At 44.2% G+C, this 24,285-nt stretch overlaps 1 long non-coding RNA gene across 1 annotated transcript; it reads left to right on the plus strand.

The window, feature by feature from the left end:
* The first annotated feature begins 8,274 nt into the window (after positions 1-8,274).
* On the plus strand, positions 8,275-24,226 carry LOC142574169 (uncharacterized). Its single transcript, XR_012826445.1, has 3 exons — positions 8,275-8,419; positions 10,907-10,952; positions 24,019-24,226. It is a non-coding gene; the product is annotated as an uncharacterized LOC142574169 (long non-coding RNA).
* The last annotated feature ends 59 nt before the right edge of the window (positions 24,227-24,285 follow it).

Genomic DNA, 24,285 nt, shown 5'->3' on the forward strand with positions numbered 1-24,285 from the left:
GTGGTCATGGAAGAGTTAGCTTTCATTTTCAATAAAAATGCATTCACGTATCTACAAATGCAAACATCCTTGCGCAGTCAGTCACCTGAACCAGCTCTCAGTATAAGGCAGTTAAAAGCATGCTGCCATAAATCTGGCTCATGGCTTGCCTTAGCTCATAATTTCTCCCACCTTCAAGCGACATAAATACTCATTGACACTCACAAACTCACGGACGCGCGCCGAACGCGTTTAAAAATACCTGATGCTTCTACAAACCGACATGGCTTCTTTTGTATTCATCGCTTCCTCGACTGCAATTACTGGTGAATATACTTGAAAGTTTTCCTGCTCACCTTTAGCGCTGTTTTACGACAACCCTTCATGGATGAGCCACTGCACAATGCTGCATAGATCACCAGAAACTCAGTAGACCGACTTAGGTTGGTCCCTCAAAGGAAAGTTCATGCGGCAATCTTCAACAGGGCTTACGGACCGAGCAAGGACCGCTCATGTCTGTGCTTGTCTGGCATACTGCGGCCATACGCCTACACGTGTTATACGCACTCCTCTTTGTGACAAGTTTCTCCTGCATCACTCGTGAACTGCAGCTTCTTCGGCCATGCAATTTCGTGAACAAATCAATAGCCCTAAAATGTTTAATAAGTTTGAATGATTATTGTGTATTTTATGAAACTTGCGCTATGCAGGATGTTCATTGGAGAACTTTACTTTTACGCTCTGTTGAAATGAAACCGTAGTGCTCAAAATGAAATCTTCATGTACTTCTTTCACTTCGTGAATGAGAGCGGAATATTGATAGATCACTAAAGCTGTGAGAGAGCACAAGAAATAGGACTGCACACAAAAGATGTAGCACTTACTTGTCCCACATGTCTATTCGAGTGGTATCAGAGCACAAATAAATAAAGGCCCTGTTGCATTCAGATGTGTATTTAACACGAACGAGCTGTATGCCGGGCTCCTGTGAAAATATTTTCCGTATACGTAGGTCGCATAATCATGATCATACTAATCCGAGAGATGGCGATAGTTGGACGCTTTGGGCCTACCTAATTGTTACCAAAGTAGCCATAGAAAGTTTGGAAACGTTTGTTCATTGAAGAAATTGTGGTATTGAGGACGCATATTTTCTTGCAATGAGAATATTTGGGTATCGTTTGCTTTATGGCTGAGTAATTCCGTAAAAAGCTAGGCCGGCAGCCTTGACAACTATAAGCGTAGTAAATGTAGTCGTGCTTTGGAGTGTCTTGCGTTTAATCAGTATAACCAAGTGGTGCACAGCCGGACTTTTTTTTATTCAAATGAAAATAAAAGAAAGAGACGTAGTCACCTTATAATGGTGACGGCTACTCCTTCTCTCATAGCAGAAACAACGATATAAAAATATGTTGGAAAATAAAAAAAAAGAAAGATCACTTCATAGGGTGAGAAAGCCACAGCACAGTCCTATAAGCCCATGAACATCACAGCGTAAAAGTCAAATGCAAGTTGCACCACAATGAGTTCATAAACGGTCACAAACACACACAAATGGCCATGATGTAGACTTCAATGAGCAAATAAACAGATGAGGAATTACAGTGTTAAAATAATTCACGCACAACAACAAAAGATGTATAATACGTAATGTACAAGCACTAATAATTACAAATAATAGAAGAATGTGTTAGTGACATCGTGTGATTATTCAATGCAATACCTAGTATTTGTTGAGGATGCTTGTGTCTTCGTAAAATTGCTCAATGGCGTGCAATGCTTTTCGCTGTGCTATTTTCGATGGCCATGGGCCGGCCGGACTACGTTCGGTTTTGGCAATAAGCGTCACCATATAGCTAGCGTTCCGCTACATGCCGCCGAGTTAGTTTACTTGAATGCGAACCACTAAGTGAGGTTTGAAATAAAGCTACCTTCCAACTTATTCATTTAAGGACCACGTATGTGTCAAAGTGTTAATATCTATCTGTTTTTCAGCAAAATGCTCAGTTGATAGTCTGTGTTTACTTTTTTATCTCTGTTGTTTCGCGCTGCCCACGTCGAGATCCATATATCTGCTGGCCAACAGAAAATTAAATACATTTTGCATATTTCCCTCTGTATTCGGGACCAACGAGTAACTAAAGCAATATGACGGTATTGTGAGTAGAAATAAAATACATTTCATCCTATCTTGTGCTTTACGCCTTTTTTTATTTCGTCACCTCATTGGCTGCACCAAAGGGCGACGATTTCGCTGATGTCGCTTCATACAGAGAGATATATAGATAGGGGAAAGGGGAATGGCAAGGAGGTTAACCGGAAGGGAAGATCCGTTTTGCTACCCTACGCTAGGGAAAGAGGGGAGGGTGAGGTAAAGTGATAACAAAGTAGGTATAAAGAAAGGAGCACAGACATACAATCACAGTTGGTCACTGTCGCCTCACACTGTCACCGCACAGCACAGTAGCACTTACAGCACTACGAACATCTGTTCATGCTACAGCCGCTTGTCCAATTCCGTAGCCTTCAGCTTCCTTCTGTTCGTATACACCTGACACTATCTGGACACGTGTACGCCATTGTTTCCACTGGGCGCTGCAGGATTTTGTTTCTGTATAGGCCAGTGTTCCAGCAATTTAACGGAAACTGAAGAAAAGCTACACGGCCTTCTGCACGACTTTTTCGTGGGCCAACACGAGATGGCAGGGCCACTTATTCCTCCTCCAGGAGAATGAAAGGTAAGCTCGCTTTTTATGAAGTCGTTGGGAATGGTCGCCAAACTTATTGGCGACCTTATTGGCCTTATTGGCGACCTTATTGGCCAAACAAAGAATGGTCGCCAAACTTATTGAAAGGCTATAAGACGCAACGAAGTGTCTTCTGTGAGCGGTAAACATGTTTGCAGTCTGTAAAGACGTTCAAGTTGCCTATCGACAGCAGCTGATGAGTAGAGCGAGGGTAGCTAACCCCCTGACGGAAATTTAGCGTGGTTTTCTCTGGGTAAGTATGGTTTGTTTCCATAAGGAATAAAAAACGTGATAGTTTCTCTTTGCTGGAGATATTTGAATGTCTGCTGTGTGAACGAGGTTGTTAGCTACAAGGAAGCGGTGCTTGTCGGCTCTCGGTACGGCATTGCAAGCCACCTGTAACTTCGCAAGCTGCGGAAAGCAATTCAAGCAGCAATGTAGGCACTGTTTTGTCCGCGGTGGTTGCTACGGCGCAGGAGGCCTTTTACGTCAAAAAGCAAAAATTTCTGTGTCGAACGCCCCCCCCCCCTACACACACACACACACGCGCGCACACACACACGCACACGCACACACACACACACACACACACACACACACACACACACACACACACACACACACACACACACACACACACACACACACACACACACACACACACACACACACACACACACACACGCACACACAAGAAAAAAAATATAGCCCGCTCATCTTTTCATTGTTATCGGATAATTATAGGGGATGTTGTTGTGGTTTACAAAGCACAAATCTGAGGAGCTGATTTTGCTGAGAACTAGCGAACTTGCGTTTCAGCAAGTCGCTCTACCGCGCAGTGCGTACAAAGGTGCTTACGTCGGCGATTAGCGATTCAAGAACTCCGGTGTTATCGCAAATTATAATATGGACTCTCCACGGCCATTTTTGCTGTCCTCTTGATGTGCCGTATTTAATCGAAGGGCGATCGATGTTATCGTCGCCGAGCGCCGTATGCCGCATGTGCGAGTGAAAGCGTGCGCGGGTGAGCCGACCATGGCGGCACAATCTCGCGCGCGCAAGTGATTAAACGGGAAGGATGCTTCTGCCGCGCGCAAGGCACCGGGGAGAGGGAGGGGTGTTCTATTCCGGCGGCTGCTGCCTATGGCTCCGCCGCGAGCAGCCGCGCGAACGTTATTTCGAAACCGATCTGCTATAGGGACAGATCACGCCGATTTCTGATAGCTTCGAGTGCGCTGTGTTTTCACTGCCTAATTCGTGTTAAAGCGAGAGGCAGCACTAAGGTCCATTCGATCGCTGCTGCTGCCGCCCTTCCTTACTTCAGCGTTTTCACAGCGACTTTCTGAGGTCATCAAGCGTGATGTGTTCAAGTTTGCTCGTGTGAGCGCGACACCATGCTTGTTAATTTAGTCAGCAAGCGAATGCTTACAAGTTGCTACGTCTGATAAAACTATTAACTTGACTGTAACTACCATCCTTACACAAATAAATGCTGCGGAAACCAATTTCTATTTCGTAGGGTTGTCACATTCAAATGAAAAGATCGTGACTGTTGCTACTCAGTGTTCGTCAGAAGCATTGGTATGTACTAATGCACCCTTAGAACGTACGGTTTGTACTGAGTATACGAGATACTCAGCTCTGACAAATGGTTTTGTGTAATGTATTGCCTGCCGTGCAAAAGTTGCGGACGATTATGCAAAATAAAGCAGATTTTTCTCCCAATTATGTCTGGACAAAACGGCACAACCGCACGCTATGGCATCCAGGCTCGCATATATTGAACGGAATAAAGTTTTAAGAAATACAGATGCACTGCAGGCACCGAAAACATAGGCGCAAAGCCACACACAAACACATCACCATTAGAAGAACGAGATATTTAAAATGACAGTTTTTACTACAAAACAGACTGCAAAAGCAAACCGAACTTGTGCTCGTTCCATGTCGCGAGTGCCGAGAATATCATGCGCTCATCGCGCTTAGCACACGACAAGCGAGATCATCTCGCCCGTGCGTGGCAACAAAACCGTTGCTGTGACAGCAGGTTTAACTTTTTAATGAATTTTTTTTCTCGGAAGCATGGGCTTCGAGGTGCCAGGGGAGAGACTGGCACTCGTGACACAGTTCTCATTTTTCTAGGAGGTATATCCGGTGACATAGCCGCGGTGTAACTCAGTGGGCATCTACAGGCCACGGCGTTCCTGGCACTCGTGGCGCTTTCACCGAAGGGGATCGCCGACAATCGTCACCGCTCAGTGGAAACGCGGCGGCTCAGGCCGTGTTCGTGTAGCTGGTGATCATACAACATGGGTAAGGGCGCTCGCACATGATGCCGCCAAAGCTCTAACGATGCCGTTTTGCCTCGCATAAGCAGAGACGCAGAGAAAGCCGGTAGGGACCGTTTGCACCTGAACACGTAGGGTTACGTGACCTTAGCAAAAAAAGAAAAAAAATGGCACCGTGGCTGAATATGGTTAAGACGTAAACTGGATGCGTCTTTTTTAATAGAAACAACATGCGCGCAGGCGCGGACAACGTGAGGAAAGCAACCTGTAGTTTTGTTTTCGAACTATGCGCCGCCCTCGCAGCGGATGGCTCTTTAAAGCAACAGTATGTGATAAAACGGAATAAACTAATACGTGTCAAGTGTGCTTGCTGTTCCAGTTGTTTTAATAACTAACCAAATCATAAAATAAAACAACTTTTATTGAAAAAAAGAAAAAAAAAGACAGGCTTTCTCTTACTTCAGTTCGTCGGTTTCGTCTGAGATAACCAGGCGGCGACGATTGACGGCTGCTAAGCTCAGCTCAGCTGGCTTAGCCGCTCATGCTTGATGTGGATGATGTGGAGTGTTTGGAGACAGTTTTCACTTCCACTTGTAGGCCAAACATGGAAACATCCTGAACCATCAATTTTGCGGCATTTCAAGAAGTGACTCAGGCAGACGAGCTTGGGTTAAATGACGACATGGCTATGTGGTGGAATCGCAACACCTTTACTGCTCTGTCGTGTACGCCGGCTACTTTCGATTCGTTAAAGGCGACAGGTAAGCGATATTGTTTTCTGTCAGTGTTTGATTTTCATTATCCAAACATTTTTGTGCAGTCGTGGTGTCCATAACCAAACTGGAGTAACTTTGTGACTCTACTTGGAGAAAGCTTAGTGTAATGCACATCATTGGATGAGTTTGCGTTATTTCAGACCTGATTAGCATTGTATTACAAATTTTTTACCAACTAATACCGGCAAGCGCGATCGAAAAAGGCACAGCAGTTGAGAATTGAGGTGATGGTCGCGCTAATTCATTGCTGTATCTCAGGGCACGCAGTGAAATCGCCGTTCTCTATTGTCACGAATGAAAGCAACGCTGCCAGCCTTGCAGCAGGGCTTGTTTGGTACTGAAATTTGTTTTTTTTTTCGTAGATAGGGAGAAAAAATCCGCATGAGGTGTTTCAACGGTCGAAATTAGCTTTCCCTAAGACATTCGCTGCATCTTTTGCCGTGAATGGGTTAAACGTAATATACAGACGAGTTCCCCAACGTCAAAAACTCAATGGGAGCCTCGGTTAACAAAAAATTGAGAGATGTATGTGTGAAAGATGAGCAATTTATGTGAAAGAAACAAATACAATCCCTTCAAGTACAACATAAACAATTAAATACATGAAAAATAACTGTTATTATACAACTCTACAGTGCATAAAATACTGTCCATGCAAACAAATGAGAAATGTATGTAATGCACGATGTAAACATAGCTATACATGTAAAAGAAGCGTAAGGAGATGATTGGATGCTATAAATGATGAAAGTTTAATAGTGTTGGGCGAACCATTTCATAGCTTAATAGCCGCGAATGACGACGTCATTTTTTTATAATGAGAAAGAACACCCAAAGGCAGTAGAAAAGCGTAGTTAACGTGCAAATCTGGTATTGTTATTAATAAGGAGATAGTTTAACCAATGAATTCGTATGAAAGCTGTGTGTAAAGAATAAGTAATTTTTGTGAGTAAGGGCACATGCTGAGCGGAAGAAGAACCGATGTTACAAGGGTTCCTCAAGGACAGCAACCGTACTCATCTGCAGACGGCGCCACAAATGCACAGGGTATTGATGGTATTCAATGAGCGTCTTTCACGTTAAGGCTTATGCGTGCTGCACATTCAATGAAACCGGTATGTGCGGCTTTTCAGTGAATGTCTCGCTAACTTGCGCTACTCAGCATGTGGCACTGAGTGCGCAGCAAACGAGGGAACAAATCTAGGAGTTCGCGCGCACTTGTGCGCCAGGCTTCTCGTCTCAGAAGCCAGGCGCGGGGGGTCATGGCTGTGCTGCTAGATGGCGGAGCATGTTCAGTAAAAAGCGCCACAGGGGAGCGCGGTTGCCGCATGACGCGTTTCTCAGCGTTCCCACGCACCGGCGGGCCACGCATTTCTGAGGCCGCGCACAGGCTTCGTGGCGGCACCGCTAGGTAGCACGGAATGTTCTCAGGGAAGCGCGAAAGAGGAATCACTACAACAGCACACGCCCCATACATACTGGTTTCGACGGTTGGAACACGTTGTGCAGCTATATCGATGCAACATGAATGGAATCACCGTCGAAACTTATCGTGATATAAGTTCAACCACTTTTTAACGACGGTTCACCTTTAGATGCTGAACGCAGGCAGCAGCAAGCTCGGAATAGAAGAGACTGACAAGGAAAACTTTCTTTCTTGATCACAGTGACTTTCCAGCGGATCTCCGGGCGCTGATTTTCTCTGCTTTAGGAACATTTCTGCATATGTTGGATCGAAGAAATTACCCTTGGGCGTCCTTGCAACATCGGAATAATACAAACGCAAAGTTGGAAGACCGATGAGGGAAATGTTTGTATGAATAGAATTTATTCTTCTTAAGGCCTGATATAATATTCGTAAAAAGATTAACAGGCGCCGCAATTTGTAAAATTTGCGAAAAATATAGCGAGTGCCGGCAAGTATGCTGTTGGAAAATATTACTGGCGTCAGATCTTTTCAAAAACTGTAATACAACTCAAATATTTAAGGAAAGTCAGTATAGCCGAGAACCCCCCGTGGTTGTGTAAAGCAGCAAGGTTGAACACACGCAAGACGAGTCTCTATGTGTTCCAAATATTTCCCTTTTAACTCTCTGTTTGTGGTTATAATCAACGTATCGCTATCAACTTTTGGGAGCGCTGACCCGTGACCGCTTCTACTTCGGATCCAGAAATGCCATACTTACTCGTGTTTATATAAATTCCGGATGATCGCATTTCCGCACGTTTCCACTGGTCACTAACCGGCATCCGTAAAGATGTCACTATATTTACTCCTTTGCGGCCAATGCTTCCCGTCAAGCAACGACAATATAGTTCGTTCCTCCAACAAATGGCATTTTCATTGACCCTTGCTTATAGATCAATTCGGTTCTCTAAAATTTACTTATCGGGTACAGAAAGTTTGTTACCATGCTCCACAGGATAACTATAAGAGATTATGAATATGTCAGAAAATTTGACCATTGTTAAGGATTCCGTGCTCGGAGGTATAAAAGTGGCAAGCTTTTAGCGGGCATGCACACTTGTTGCAGCTCTCGTTAGTGTAGCGAAGGATTCCTAGAGACACTATGAAGTCTGTTTACCTTTTCGCCTTCACTTTCTTTTTCCTTTATACTGCGTGCATGGGGTAAGTACAGTGCGGTGTATAATCATTGTAGTTTGTCAAAATGTGCATACCTTAAACACGAGCGTTGCACCAATTTAGGTGTACGAAACTCCCTAGGAAATCTAATTTTATTTAAAGAAGACAAGTGTGCGATGAGTCCTGCACCAAGATCAGAAATAGTGTCAGGACTGGAGGCATTTAAATCATACGTCAAATGTTTTTAAATAGTGCAAACAACGAAGGCGTACAGCACTGCCAAGTGCTCGGTTTGTCATGCTTTCTTGCTCTAGTTACAACGTACATTTAGAAAAAAGGTTTTCGCAAAGGGGAGATGTAGTTTTACTTCTTAGTCGTTGCGCGTAGAGCTTTACTTTCATGATAAGGACCATTATGTTGCAGAAAAAAACATATAAGAAACACTGCGCAGAATCACGAGCGTGAATAGGTTTTATCTTGACCACAAAAAAAAAAAAAAAGGCGTTGTTGCTTCTTTTTTCAGTATTATGCCGATTGTTTGGACAAAATATTTATTATTACCGATTGACAGCAGTGCACTAGTTTAAACGGATGATTCTTTGCTGGTACACTGCCTCTAAATGAAGTGGACAAACTAATTTGCAATTGGGCAGAAAATGATATCAAAGCTTTCAGGTTTGCAACAGTGGCAATAATTATTTAAAAAAAGAAAATATGTAGGCATGTTGGGTTTGTAATATTCAAACTGAGCCTAATTCAAAGAAAAATATTCGAAAATATTTTTGTACCATCTAACAAAACCAAATTTGTGTAGTTACTGTTTCTGTTCCAGCTGTCAGTTAAGTAGCTTTCGCCTCGTGGCTATGTCACATTGAAGAACGACAGATCCGTAGAGGTGATGGCAACAGGTTCCATATTTGAACGAAGATTTTTTTTCTTAATTCTGGAGGTTTCTTCGGGGGGAAGCCGCAAAATATATTACGTTTAGTGTTCTGTTGCTACAATGAGGTGAATGCTAAATTTTGTATAATATTGCACAGCATTTCGTATGTTTAAGAAAGTCATTTCTGTTCCTGTAATTTATTTATGAGCAACCAAGGCCGGGTCACTACATTTAGACTGAAATAAACACAATTAGCGTGCATCTTAGAAGAGACTGACACAGGAATCGTTATTGATGGTTCCTAACCTATAAAAGTGTGGTATAGCGTAGAATAGAGAAAGCCACCACTGCAACGACTTTCTTTGTCATATCAGCCTCTTTCAATGCAGGTTGTCCAAGTGTCATATACTGTGCGGCAAATTTGATCTCCTTGAACTGCTGTACAGCACTACGCAATCGCATTTCCCAGCTTTATTCAGTGATACATTAGGGTAATTCGTTTATCAGATGCAAACAGTATATAACGCTCTGAACGAAAAAGCAGTTAAATCCTAGTTACCATGTTGTCTAGACAGTTAGCCTATTTATTGTGGTGTGGTTGTTCCGTTGCATCCAGTCTGATCACACAAAGAGACTGGTAAGCATAATAAAACATAGATTACACCTATGGAAACATCTTGAGCATCAAGGATACGCTTGGTATATTATAGCAAATGGAACACCTGGTCCGTCGAAACTGCATTGCGCGGGAAATATCCTGTCTACATCGTACATTCCCATGCACCGTGTAAAATATTAAGATGAACTTTCCCTAAGCCGAACTTCCATAAGAAACGTACACTGTGCATCTTCCTTAATACAAGGAAGCCCATCTTATACATGCGAAAAAATGCAGCATGCCCATACTTCAGAGTATTGTGCTAAGCATTCTTTTTAAATTTTGTTCTTGTGATATCCATTATTTCTACGAACTGCAGACATTGCGTACAACAGCACAAATAAAAAGGCCAGCAAGTCATTGAATGCTGTAAGCATAGAAGATTTCCCAATAGAAAAATATGTATAGAAAGCAATAAGACGTATTACTTCAGTAGCCGTTCGAGCTATTGTCACCTCATCTGACGCACGGGCTCACCAGACTGTAATACGTGCGAAGTGCCTGAGACAGTGGAGAGCACACTAGATGCTTGTCGTTAATATTACGGTAAACGGGTCTGTTTATTAGCTAAAATTGAATACAGGCCACTGAGTAGAAATGTCCTGCTGAGCAATGGCTTGGGACTAATATTAACGATGCCAACAATCAACACTCTGCGGAGGTTTTAGTTGACACGGCCCTACATTCAAGACTGGAACGGGGCCTTCGGAGACCATCGCGTATTTAAACCCCATCCTACTGCCTATCCTTATTCTTTTCACCCATCCTTTTGACTTCTTTCGTCTGAGAAAATTAGTCGTCCAGCCAGGGAACAGTTATACATTCACATCACAGGGACCTCTGTGCATTGCCTCAATAAAGCTTTTCGTCTCTCTTCGGCGGAAAGGGCACCTACAACATACTCTTTTCCTCTCGTACACAAATAATTTTAATGAAATAGTGTAATGCAGATAAAAGAGGTTATAGTTAATAAAGAATTTCACCTTTACAGAATGCCAGGCCCCTTTCATCCAGAAGACTATGGCTACCCTTGTGACGTGAGTTCTGACAAGTGTTTTACATTCGTTACTTCCGTACGCCCATACTGACGCAGTTGCATAAATTTTGCAATGTTCTTTTTCTATGAATGCTTGTAATTGAATGCAACAACGAAATATTAAAGCTTCAATTGTCGCTGAGATATGTCGCAGATCAACGTAGCCAAATCACCTGATCGTCTTACAGATCGCTTTCTATTCTCGTTGTTCGGGCTCTACGTTGAGGATAACACAAGGCGCAGAAGGAACAAAGAAACGCAGAAATGATAATAGAGGCGCTTCTCTCCAAAAAAGGAAACCTTATCCTGACCCACATCGACATCTTCATAGCGAGAGCGCGACTTCATGCGGCCATCATTTCTTTTTTGCACAGAAAAATTTAACTGAACTCCATGAAACGGCGTTCATGAAATGGCATCACTTCATATCATTAAAACGTTTAGATGTTTATATTCGTAGCACGAAAATACTTTACCTAATAAAGCTGACTCGTCATTTCGGCCTTTAGAAAGTGGGTGTCCAGCAAAGCTGTTGAAAACCACCACTACAACTGCTGAGGGGGTTCGCAATGCTTTATTTCTTTAGAGTAATGGCAGTAATGGTAAGTTAGAGTAAGGATAGTAATGGTGATTTTGCCAACACACCGCTGCTGGTCGTATTGTCATTTCCTTTACCTTTGCAGCTCCTCGTATTCATGCTGCTTTTCGCGAATCCTAACTACGCGATACTACCCACAGCGGTGCTGCAACAACAATGAAATCAGTTGCGAGGCTGGTGATTTCACATATGAAAGGCTAGTGACGCCACTTCACACATCGCAACCTGCCGTCGCCGCGGCAGCTTGCGCAACAGAAATCGTTGCCGTATAACGTATGAGCGGAGCGCTACGTGCTTGGCATTGTTAAGCAGGAGCGCTTTATCAACCATGTGGTTAGGATGCTTGTTTTGCGCTTGTTTTTTATAGAATTGAATGATGTGCTGAATGTTATAGCCAAGATACAAAGTAATGAAATGCACTTTTCGTTTCAATTGCTGCTGATTTTTTTTCGTTGGAAAAACCCCGCAAGAAATCTCGACCAATTAGAGGCTAACTGTTTCGCTGTAATATTAATGCACTGAAAAACATTAGGTACTTAGATCTCAGCTGGTTTACGGGCCAGCGGGCCCAGAGGTCGAGCGAAGACGCCACTGCGCACATGCGAAACGCTGAGGCGGCCAGCGTGCTTACGAAGAGGACAGCACGCTCGCTTGTCTGCTCTCTGCAGCGGAGCGCGAATAGCCAACCGCTGTTTTTTTTTTTTCGAAACAAACCTGGCGACCACGCGCACGAATACCAATGGCACGTCGTCGGCGTCAACGCCAATAGCGGCGCTGGCTCGCCTGCAGGCGAAAAAGCCTCGGAGGTTTTTCACAACTGAAGAGGACCTCTGTGTGCCGCTAGAGGTTTAAGCAACAGGGCGGTTTGGCGACGGTTTGAAGTGGATGACCGCGATGGAGAGCCTGAAGTGAGCGCTTGGCAATAGAAAAAAGAACCGCGAGAAGGATTGGCTTATATTCTTTTCACAGTAACTCCAACATTGCTCGATACGTGGCGCAGCAATGCGCTCCGCTCTACGTGCCTTAAACAAAACTATAGTGCACTAGGATACGGTTGAGAGAGACGAACGGCTGGGGCAGTGCATGCTCCTTTGGAGTGAGGCGCGCGACGATGAAAAATACTGCGGCGGTGCTGCGATCGAAGTGGATTGGGCCGCATTAAGGTCGCGCCGTTGGAAACTGCTGGCAATACTACTCGAAAGGGTCATTCGTACTACTTCGCGCGCTGGTATATGCGTTCAGACCGCTCAAATTGGGTTCATAATTGCGTGTAACATACATTCATGCCTTTGAAATAGATGCCTTTCTTTCTATTCTTTATGTCATTCTACTTTTTTTAATGATAATTATGTATGCTAATCTCAGGCCCGTAAGTCTTGTGAAACATTCTGTCCCAGTCCATGCTTAACAACATAAAAAAACAGCGTGGTAGCCTAATTAGTGGCTACATATTGGATATGGCTTTGCTCTGCTAAACTCGAGCTTACGGGTTCAAACCAAGTCACGGAATTCGATGGGAACAAAATGGAAAAATACTCGTGCACTTCTGATTAGATGCACGCTAAATAGCCCCAGGTGGTGAGAACTAAACAGGGTGCATCAGTATCATATCTCCGGAAGTCAAATGCCTCAATTTGTTTAATTAGAAAAAAATAAAGAAGGTAGCCGCGTCCGGCAGCTTTCTTCTAGGTGTGTAAACGAGAGAACAGGTTCTGAGAAAAACATGTTACACTTATCTTAGATTTCATGCCTAAATGCAATGCCGTTCCCAACTTTACGTCCGTTCCACTAAGCAGCTTCTGCATTATAAACGGCTGCTTTCAGTTATCCGGTGCACTATCATATGTACAACAAGGAAGCAATTAAAGGAACGGCATGCCCCTCATACAGGTAGAGATATTTGTTGATCTGACGTGTTCATTCAAGGAGATAATTATGGTGCCACATTGGGCACCCAGTTTTAATGGGTTGCAGAGATAGTGATACTGTCAAAAATGTTTTCGTTGCCTGAATCAAGTTAATAGATTTACAGACTGCCCCAAAACGGGTGGTTTATATTGAGTAACAACTAGGAAATCGTCCAGGAGAACTTATAAGAACCCTTGCTTTAATTATCTTAGGAACTGGTGCTCCTCTGCGCAATAGCTACGACTCTCCAGCAGCACAATCATTCGGAATAAGTGTCTTCACTTGCATCGGCCCGGACCTTCGGGACTTCAAAAGTGGTGTTATGCATTTCATTCGAAAGGAAACGGCTTTTCGATACGGAGATTACATTGGTAAAGACTTCCTGCTCGCCCCGATTCAGTCTCAGTACATAGGCAATGTCTTTTTGATAGCATTTCTGTTCACATTAACGTCCAATAATTGCGTTGATTCCCTTTCTTGAAAAGTCAACTGGGAGCTGGCGCAGCTTTTAAAAGAAACACGCTTATTTGAGTCGGCAGTTTGCACTTTTTCATTCAGCGCATTAGGATATTTGATAATTTTTCTATTACATATATGTCCTAGATATATACATATAAGTACCATTAGATTTGCCTGGAAGGGCACCGCAATTAACAAACCTGGTGTACTGTATTTCACTATAATATTTTCTTTGATAATTTTCCTCGATCAATGTTGCACCAACAAGAAGCGCGCGTAAAGTGACACAGTATCAATAAAATTTTCTTACGTAGCTTCATGTTGCAGATAGGTGACTTCTGTGGCAAAAATTACGTGCTAATTTAAGGAAACAGTGTTAAAAATACCAGTTCACCTGGCTAAAACAAGAATTGATGCCGGCCGACAAGAATTGCGGGCGCATCAAAGCAAGTGAAACCATAGAAAAAATCTTATCGCGCCGAATTTCTGCGAGAAAAACTGGGCGTACGCCAGCGTACGTCCCATTGACACGAGCTCGCCAGCAGAAGACGCGCTTGACCGTGACAGCAAAGTTGAAGACATCATGTTGCATAACCCAGGCCTCAAGTATGTATTAGCAAAAAAGGTGTCAATATAACTTTGAAGTTAATATAAAACGCCATTAAAAGAGCATAAACGCGCAATCGGCCTCAACGCCCACAGTGAAATTACGTTGAATATGGCGCGAAGCGCGTCTCCGCCCCAATCCAATTTGCCCGCAGTGCCCTCGCATAGCGCCGTTAGGCCAACTCGGCCATTGTCTCTACACTATAATAAAAGTAAAGGTATCCACATTCCTCCTCGCGCGGTCTCTCCTTCTCCTGGTCTCCTCGCCTCTCGCCCTTTCCCTCGTCTCTTGCCCTGGCAGGTTGGTCATTCGCTCCATGACGTGCTGGCTTCGTGGAAGCTAATTATTTCTGTACAGAAGCAAGCTATTTCGATTGCATTGATCAGATTCTTTATTTGGCTTTTTAGAGACACTTTCCCGGCGTGAAAGGGCTCCGATGAAGTCAAGGTATCGGTGAAATACGGGAGAGGCGATGCGTTTGCGTGTTTGCAGCACTGTGTAGCTGCTTATTGAACAACTCGGATGTCTTTGCACTGCTCGGTATGAGTAAGTGTGTCCTTACGTGTACCCAATCAACTGCCATGAGTCGAGATTGTGCAGCTTTACAAGTTAATGATCATAGTACCACGGTGACCGAGTGTAACGCGCGTGACATATTCGCCTGAATAAGGCGGGCGTGATGTAGAAGTGGGCGCGATCAACGCGGAGCATCTAAAGTATTCTCGCCATTTCGTAATGACGATGTCATCTCTGTATGTAGTGAAGCTGGTCCTACGCCTTCATGAAAAACTTGTGCCGCTGGCTCTCAAGCGCCAAAATCACATTGGAACCGGTACTTCATTTGTAAACAAAGTGTATGCAAGGACGAAAGCTACGCACAGAAATGGTTTCCATCAATGAGCACCTTCCCCCCTTTCTCAGCACAGCTTCCGTGTCAATAGCAGCCAACAAACTCGTGCACCCCTTTAATATGCCTAGAAAGCGAAGCGGCTAAAGCCTACTCACAATAGTCAAAATCACTTACACTTGGCAATGAGCAGCTTGTCCTCGCAAAATATATTTGCAGCGCCTAACAAAAGCATAGACTGGCAATGCTACCCACTCTCAGCAGTACAACAATAAAGCGTGTAAGGTTTTTAGCACGATATGTGACAGCACACAGCCCAGGTTCTCCATAGCTTGATACACTTGGTGACGATAGCGCTATCAGGAAAAAAAAAATTGAACGAAAACCGAGATTAGCAACAGTGCGTAAGTTCAGCCATGCCTGATCTCTGTACCCCATCAACAAAGAAAAAAAGCTCTGTTCGTATGCGTTTGTAGCTTCAGTACATTAAACAAAACGAAAACACAGTTCTTCAGTGAAGCGGGTAGCCACGAAACATAGACAAAACATGTGAAATTCCTTTCAAATGCCTCGCCACTGGAACTCGACAGCCAACTATCATGGCAAAAACTGCGTGGAGACGACCAAAAGAAGAAAAATAGAGAAAAGGTTGCGACAAACACCACGTGACGGCGCTCACCCGATAGGAAGACGCAGACCTTCTCTCCTGCTTCCGTTCATGCTCCTCGCCGCAGCTGCAGCGGCAAGGCATATATCGCTACGTGTTGTTTTACTCAGGGGGTTGCGCTCAACGGAGTGACAAAACGCTGAGCTAATAGACAGCTTTAGCAGAGCGTTAGCGCGCTCTACTCAGACAGGCGTGTCCTAATAGAGACATTTAGCGTGTCCGCTATTCCGGCAAACGGAGAGTGGTTTAGGGGGATTACCGGATGGTCGAGGGCGCAAACGTGAGCGGCCGGAGCGGTGCAGCCGCCTGGCGGCGTAGAGCTCAACCAGACAAAAACAGAGCTAAAAATGCAGTGACCTACTGTATTCTGCTTCGCTGCTGGTGTAAATTTTCGGCAGCAGAGTAATTGTGAACACATTTACGCTGCTGTAGAAAATTTGCACTAGCAGCTAAGAAGACTATTGTAACTGGCTATGTCTTTATGTAGTTGAGCTCTGCACCACCAGCTGGCGCCACCAATCTTGCCGCTCCCGTTTACGCACCCGCTCATCCGGCAAACCGCCCGCGCAATCCTGAATGGCGTACACACTCAACTTCTCTCATTTCCACACAGCCGCTCAGCAGAACGCTACGGAGGACACTGGAGCGCAGGGCTTAGCGGCGAAGCAATATAGTGGAACAGGCTGTGCTCGCACTTGTCTAGGCTGAGAAATCTGAAAGACAGTCTGGCTGCGCCAACTGCGGGAGATCGTGCGAAAGGACATTTTGTATGCAATGCTGGTATGCAACGCAGGCGGCTAGTTGCGCTTTCGCTGTTCATCCGTACCGGCAGCGCGCTTGCCACGCTTGTGCAATCTGTCGTTTTCCAGTCGCTTCTATAGTTTTTCGGTAGTTTCATTGGCACATTTCAACATTTATAATTGTCTTCTTTGTCACTACCGTCACAATCGCTAAGCGAAATGTTCATCGGTCGACTCCCTCAGCCTCTGTCGCCGAGCTCTTTTTTGTTGGCGGCGCTTGGCGCAACGAATACCTTCTCTAGACATTTCCAACCACGATTCCGATTTACTTTCCACTTTTATTTCATGCATAGACACGCGGGCGTCGTTGCGCACAAGGCGAGGCGGCACCGGTGCACTCCTTTAAAGAGTGCGGAAGATTTTCATGACCTCACGCACGGCGGCGCGTGTGTGCGTCGTCCGATAATGGAGACGGAGCCTGCCGTGACGCGGCCACAGAGGAGAGGCTTCATAGAGACAGAGGCGAAAATCAGGTTGCTCGAAATCCCAGCGTTGACCTTGTGTTAACGGAGCAGCTTGCAAATTGAACAATGTCGCAGCAACAAAAAAAAAATTAGAAGATGATGATTAAAATAGTAGAGGTAGCAAGGCTGCTGAAGCACTCCACTGCTGTCGCAGTAGCTGAGCTGGGATTTAGCAAACCCAGGTTTGCGTGGTTATTGATTTAGTCATGGTTTCATAGCTCGCTAGTTCAATGACATAGAGACAGCTCATAATTTAAAGAAATCACTTGCAATTCATGGATTTTAAAAATCTACCTTACATGCCCTCACAAGGCCGCCAATTAATTTGCCTAAAATGTGTTGCATAGCAACAGTAAAAATCCCAAAGCAATTCAGTCTATAAATGCAGATGACAAGTGTGGAATGTAACAAGAAACGTTAAACGTTAAAACGTTGTTGTTTGAGGCTACCCTGTGGATGGATGGACGAATGGGCGCTGTGAGCTTTCCCTTGTAAACGGATTGATCGGTTGCACCACCAAGTTCTTATTCTTAATTTGTCTAATGTCCTACAAGTTTTTAAAGGCGAAAACTATAAGTGGGTGAATTATGCATCGAAAAACGCGTCGTCTGGCGTTATGGTAACAAAATTGTTGGTGCCAAGCACAACCATTTGTGGGACTCAAATTCACGACCTTTAGGCTAAAGGTCGTGGTTCGAGTGCCCTAATTAGCTTTGTCCTAATTATCACCAGACGTCGTGGGTTCAACTCCCACCAAAGGCATTGGCGGGAGTCAAACCGACGACGGCTGGTGTTAATTAAGTTAAAGCTAATGAGGGCGGCTTTGGTGCGAGTATAACCGATGGCCATTGGTAGGAGTCAAAACGTCAACCTTTGATGGGACCGACGATCAATGGCACCAGAATTGATCGTGCCACCATTGATGGTCGAATCCACAACCATAGGTGTTAAGGCGAAGTTAATTAACGCACAGGTTTTGAAATTGAGTTAAATAAGGCACCAGAACGTACGACCTTTTGTGGAAGTCGTACCCACAACTATTGGTTCGACTCAAACCACGACTTTCGGTGGGAGTCGAACCCTCGACCATTGGCGGGACCTAAAGTAAATGGTAGCACAATTGATGATGCCGACCATTGCTGGCTTCGATAATTGGTAGACGGATGCTCCGCTATAACGGAGCGGCGCTAACGCCGTGGAGCGTGCTGATGCGAGTGGGTCCGTCACAGGGGCAGGTAGCGGTACAAATAAGAAAAAAAAATTGAGGAAGGAAAAAAAGAAATATTCAGTAGTTGTATTGAAAAATGCTTATATGAAACGCATATATAGCGTACCTGATTAACTCAAACAGGTTAGGTTACTATTTGTCACCGCCCCGTTTCAAAGGGGATGTGAGTAAATAATGATCGTCATCATTGTTAACTGAAGGGTTCATAAGAGAAAATCGCCCATATTAAAGGCTAAAATGGCATCTATGAGAAACATTTCTGGAAATCCGGAACCAAAGGAAAAAAAAATTATGGACGTCTTAACCCAGACCTGGTATGCCAAGAAAGAGCGAATATGAGTATGATGAGCATTAGTGAACCCGTTGCTTGCATAGGACCTTTCGCATTAACTCTTCTATAGCGCTGGACAGGCTAGTGCGACAAAGGCTATCTTGAAATCTGCAACCACATCTCGAAATGAGGGAAGCGATGCAATCCAACAATTCGCCGATTAATCAAGGGCGCTACTATGCATTGCAGTATCAGAGTTATTTCTCACGAGAGGTGTTCAGAAAATACATTTAAGCGTTTTACACATTATCAATGGGTTTCGTTCGTGTGAACTTTTCACTTTATGAACCCTACTATGGCTCGTGCCAATAACAATGAGCTAAGACCCTGCGAAAAAAGAATATACTTAGTTTTTTACCGGAATCGATAATGTAGTGTAATCACATGAATAGTAGCTTCTGCTTAACCATTCCTCACACTGAATTTGGCGTAATGCAAACTGATAAATTTTCCTGCGGCTCGGATAAATCTTCCTATCAGTGAAAAATGAAGATTAACATGTCCATACTTTTTTATAAACCACATAATATTTGGCAGAAATTTTGAAAGTCCAGTTTGCTTATATTAACCACAGAGGCAGCACATACTTGTGCTTACACATCGCACGGGCATGGCTCACAGTTGTGATGCAAATTGATAGCCGCTTTAATGGCGTCGCTGGGATAGCTTTTTATCGTACAGTATCGTAATCCTCGTGATAACGCTTTAGGAATGCATTTGCAGCGGTTAAGAACCTGGAAACGTTCTGCTCAATATACGCTCACTACAATCACTAACTGCCTTGGCTTGCGAGTCGCACGTTATGATGTGTATCGCCTTACATGAAACTGGTGTAAAACAACATGAACTTAATTTAGTTGAACTGAACCCTGCCATACCAAATGAAGCAAAACAACGATAAGAAAAAGTTGGAAGTAGAGCAGAGTAAACGTCGTTGAATTCAAACAGCGCTAAACCAACGTAGTACAAATAACTCAGACTGAATCTTGACCCAACTCGTCCAATTTGCCACTTTGACGTAGTAAACTTAAAGAGCCAAGAAATGCCGTTTTCTTGGGGTGCAGGAATCCTGACAGAATGGCTGCACTGGTGCGTCTAGATCAGTGTAGATAGATAAAGCACTCGAGAACGTGAGGCCACAATTTGCAATACGAGGTTCTTCCCATATTGCACTTCGCGCAGGCTCGAGTTCACAGTTTTAGCCGGCTCAGCTATACTCTTGTATTATGTAAAGAGTGGAGGAATATAGTCCATGGTACAATCGTTGGCTCTGAGCCGCTTCTGACAGTCGGTGTTCTTATGATTGTGTGAGCCGGACGCTCGTCTGGATAACCTCCCTGCCTTTCCTCTTTGCTATATATTTATTTATTTACAATACTGACAGTCTCATATCCAGACCATAGCAGGTGGGCATATGCCTATACATACAATTCATGTATCATATACCGAATGGTAAGAACATGAAAACATGTAAATGGAAATACATCAAACAGGTTCAATGCACAATTTTACAACACTAATAATATCAATAACAAGAGCAACTATATATATATATATATATATATATATATATATATATATATATATATATATATATATATATATATATATATATATATATATATATATATATATATATGTATATATATATATATATTAATTCTGAGAGTATTGCATTAAATTTATCCTCGAATCATGACTGCGCTAAAGACGACGAGCACTTCTTACTGCGTGCCACACGGATGGGTACATGCTTCTCAATGTCACGATTTGAGAGAAACCAAAACAATGAATTCCTGTAGCAGCGCGTAAATAAATAGACGTACAACATGGCACTGTAAGGAAGATGCTTTAAAAAATTGAGTCCGTGACCTAATAGTTTTTGAATAGATTATGAAACTCATTTCCCAACTTGAAGAGCCTGAATTTGGACCTGCGTAATTTAGCTAGTAAGGTGTGCGAACTGTGGAAGGGGCATAGGGAAGGATAGAACATAGAGGTGGATGTTTTCTGCGTTTCATCGCCATACGAGTTATACGTTACGTAGACACAGTGGTGGAAGGCGGATCGCTTTCACGAATCTGCGTACAGGGCTCAGCGACTTGTACGCTATACAAGGTATACGTGTACAGGGTAGCGAGACTCATATAGAAGCCCATACGTCTTCCAGTGGCGGCTTGTGGCGGCATTACAGCGCCATCTACATTTCTCGGGGCCAACTTCTTGGTGTAAAAAAAAAAAACGTTTCTCGTTACAGGCTTGCCGCGTCAAATCTACTACGCCAGCTCACATTACATCGCCACATACGCAGACCACACAACAGTGCAGTTGAAGCGCAAGTAAATGAGAAGATCACCCGAAGATCGCGTCGCGATCCAACACGTTCTGACGCACCTGTATATATAGCCCTCTTTCTATGCCTGCAGGCATTACACCGGTGGGTTTGAAAAGGTTTGCATGAATTCAGAGCGACGAGTTCACCCAGATAATTAATTACGTACTACATGCATTAGCCACACATCTATGTTATTCCGGTGTCATTACAAATAAACACCACATTGAAATAATTCATAAAGAGCAACCTCTCATCGTCACTGATGCAGGCGCGCGTGTCACCTGTAATTTTTCTGTGGTACTGAAGATATAGCGAACACGTACTATTCAGTGAAAAGGAAGACAAAAAAATAAGGTTGCTAATCATATCTTGTAAGGTTAATGCTATATTGTGGCCATTCATTTTTGATAGCTATGCAGCGCTTAATACGGCAATACAATCATGGCATATCTCAGGAGTAGAGTGTACTAGAATAGGTTACGTCGGCCGGACGGCGCACACTCCCCGTCCCCTCTTCCCCCCTGAGGCGCCGCGTGTGGAAAAAAAAATGAAGCACGCTAAACCTACGCCTTCAAAATGGAACGCCATAGCATTCAACGATCCCTGACTGCTTCTCATGCTTCACGACAACTTCAGCTTATGTAACCGTAATGTTTACCGGGAAACACTGGCGGCGAACACTGTTCACGAAGGTGAGCTTTCTGGTACAGAAACGAGGCTTCTTGCGTGAGCCGCGGGTGCGCGAAGGCGAGCGCCATCTGGATGGTATTGTTGCAAGGAACTGACGTGGGCACGCCGCTCTATGAAGGGTTGAAAGGGTGGAAAAGCGGTTTGCGTTTGAATTTCCGCGTAACAGAATTATACTTTCTCGTATATTATAATTCCAACCCGACGCTTTCATGCCTGTATGTCGCGTGTAAGTCGTACTTTACAATTTTTCTGGCGCATTTTCCTTTGAGAAATTCAATCGGTTCAGTAACGCCTTTCATTTCGGCAACGCCACGCCGAGGGCCCGCGTGCTTCGGTATCTGTGTTTCGGAATAACGTTTCGCTCACAAAGCGGTCGGCGCCGGACGCTGGACGCTGACACCAGATTTTTTGCGACACGGTGCCCTTAACGCCACCGCGTTAAAGTTCGGCCGGGGCACTGCGAGCGTACTGAATTGTGGCGCAGACGCGCTCCGTGCCATATTTAAAGGCTGTCGCTGCGGGCGCTGAGACCGATTGCGCATATGCACTCTTAAAATAATACTTTATTTCAAATTAAGATTGATGTTTTCAGCATTTTCACACTTACATATACATTTAGGGCATGGATTAAGCAACACGAGGTTTTAAACTTTGCTCTTATTGTGAAATGTGTCATCTGCTGGCGGGTGGGCGTTTGTAATTTTGTCACAGCAACCACCAATCTGCAACATGAAGCTATTTAAGAAATTTTTATCTTTTTGTTTCACGCCCACTTCTTGTTGGCGCAGTATTCAAGTGAAAGGATAATAATCGAAGACAAGAATATAGTAGTGAAAATACCCAAGCTTGTTAGCTGTGTGGCGCAAAGAGGAGAGACGGGTGGCAAATCAAAGGGTACATATACATACTCATGACACATATATCAGAAAAATTATCGGATGGCTTAAATGCACTAATTGCAAATGCGAAAACTCTCGACCGGAATAACCCTGTTTTTGGCGTCGGCAAAGCATGCGCGTCTCGCACCCCGCAGGCCCGGGTCGGATTTTCACTGAATACTACATTTAGCAAATTTCATTTTACATAAATCCATGAATATACTTTGTTTGCAGGAACCTCCCAGAGAAATTTAACCTCAATCCGAAGATTTTTGACGTGTTTTTACTGTTTGCACGGTCGGCCATTTCCGGTACGACTGCTCGGTGGCGAGACCGCCGACGCCAGATTTTTCGCTCAATGCGGGGCATATCGTGCTTTCGCATTAAAAGACAGCCAGTTACTCCGAAGACATAAATACACGCCATGTCCTAGTTAGGAATATCACTGGGCCGGTGCGATCGCAAATACCAGCGCGCGAAGTGGTATGAACGACTCCGCTGAGCAGTATCGCTAGTAGTTTCCAACGGTGCGGCGAGGATGCGGCCCACTCCGCTTCGAGCCTAGCGCCAACACAGTATTTTTCGTCGTCAGCCGCCTCACTGAAAATAATGCACTGCCCTGGCCGCTCGTCCCACTTAACCTTGACGTACAGTAAGTACACTGTACGCAGCACCACGGCCGTGGCAGCACGCATCGCCTCTCGCAAACTTGAGAAAGAATGCGCAGTTTCGTACTCATATTTATTCGTGAATAGAAGCAAGCAGCCTGTGACTTAGCATTTTCTATTTAAGGACATTTTCTGTACTTTTCCGTATGTTTTAATTGGTGACGTATTGGATGCATATTGTTCATCAACTGGCGTTTTTCCCCGCGCGATGTAGCCGCGCTTCAATCGTAATATACCATAAATAATGTCGCTGCTGATTGGTTTGGAACCGCATTTCAGCCTCGCTTTGTAACCGTATGAATCTACCTTGGGCGCCACTTGTACCCTATGGCGGCCGGCGCATTTTGCATTACCGGTGAGCGCTGGATGATCGCTGAGTGGCTGAATACATAGCAGAATTCATCACAAACACTCTCGCTTTCAAGGGGCACCAAAATGTCTCGGCTCGGAGTCGCCGACGCGAACCGGTTGCCCAAAAAGTGCCCGGCGGCCACGCGCTCCGAGTATGCGTGAGCTAGCTTTCTTGTTAAAGTACATAAGCTTGATTGTTATGGTAATATTTTCACGATGTCACTTGCCTTTTGCAGTGCATAAGCAAGGAAGCTGAAGAGGCATGCCCAGGGAAATGCGCCTGCTGGCAAAGAGGGGATATGCCTGGTGGCCCTAGGTGTGTTAATAGGCCTTCGAGGAGAACCTAAGGAGGCGAGCACATTGCGATGGACTTCCTTCGTAAGCGTGGCAAGGACGGTAGAAAAATAAAGAATTTTTCGATGGAATGCCTCTAAAACAATTATTTTCTACATTAAGCGTTAAGAGGAAGCTTTAGCGTAGGGGCTCCTGTCTAAATACATGTG

This window comes from Dermacentor variabilis, chromosome 3 (assembly GCF_050947875.1).
Source record: "Dermacentor variabilis isolate Ectoservices chromosome 3, ASM5094787v1, whole genome shotgun sequence".
Taxonomy (NCBI): Eukaryota; Metazoa; Arthropoda; class Arachnida; order Ixodida; family Ixodidae; genus Dermacentor; species Dermacentor variabilis.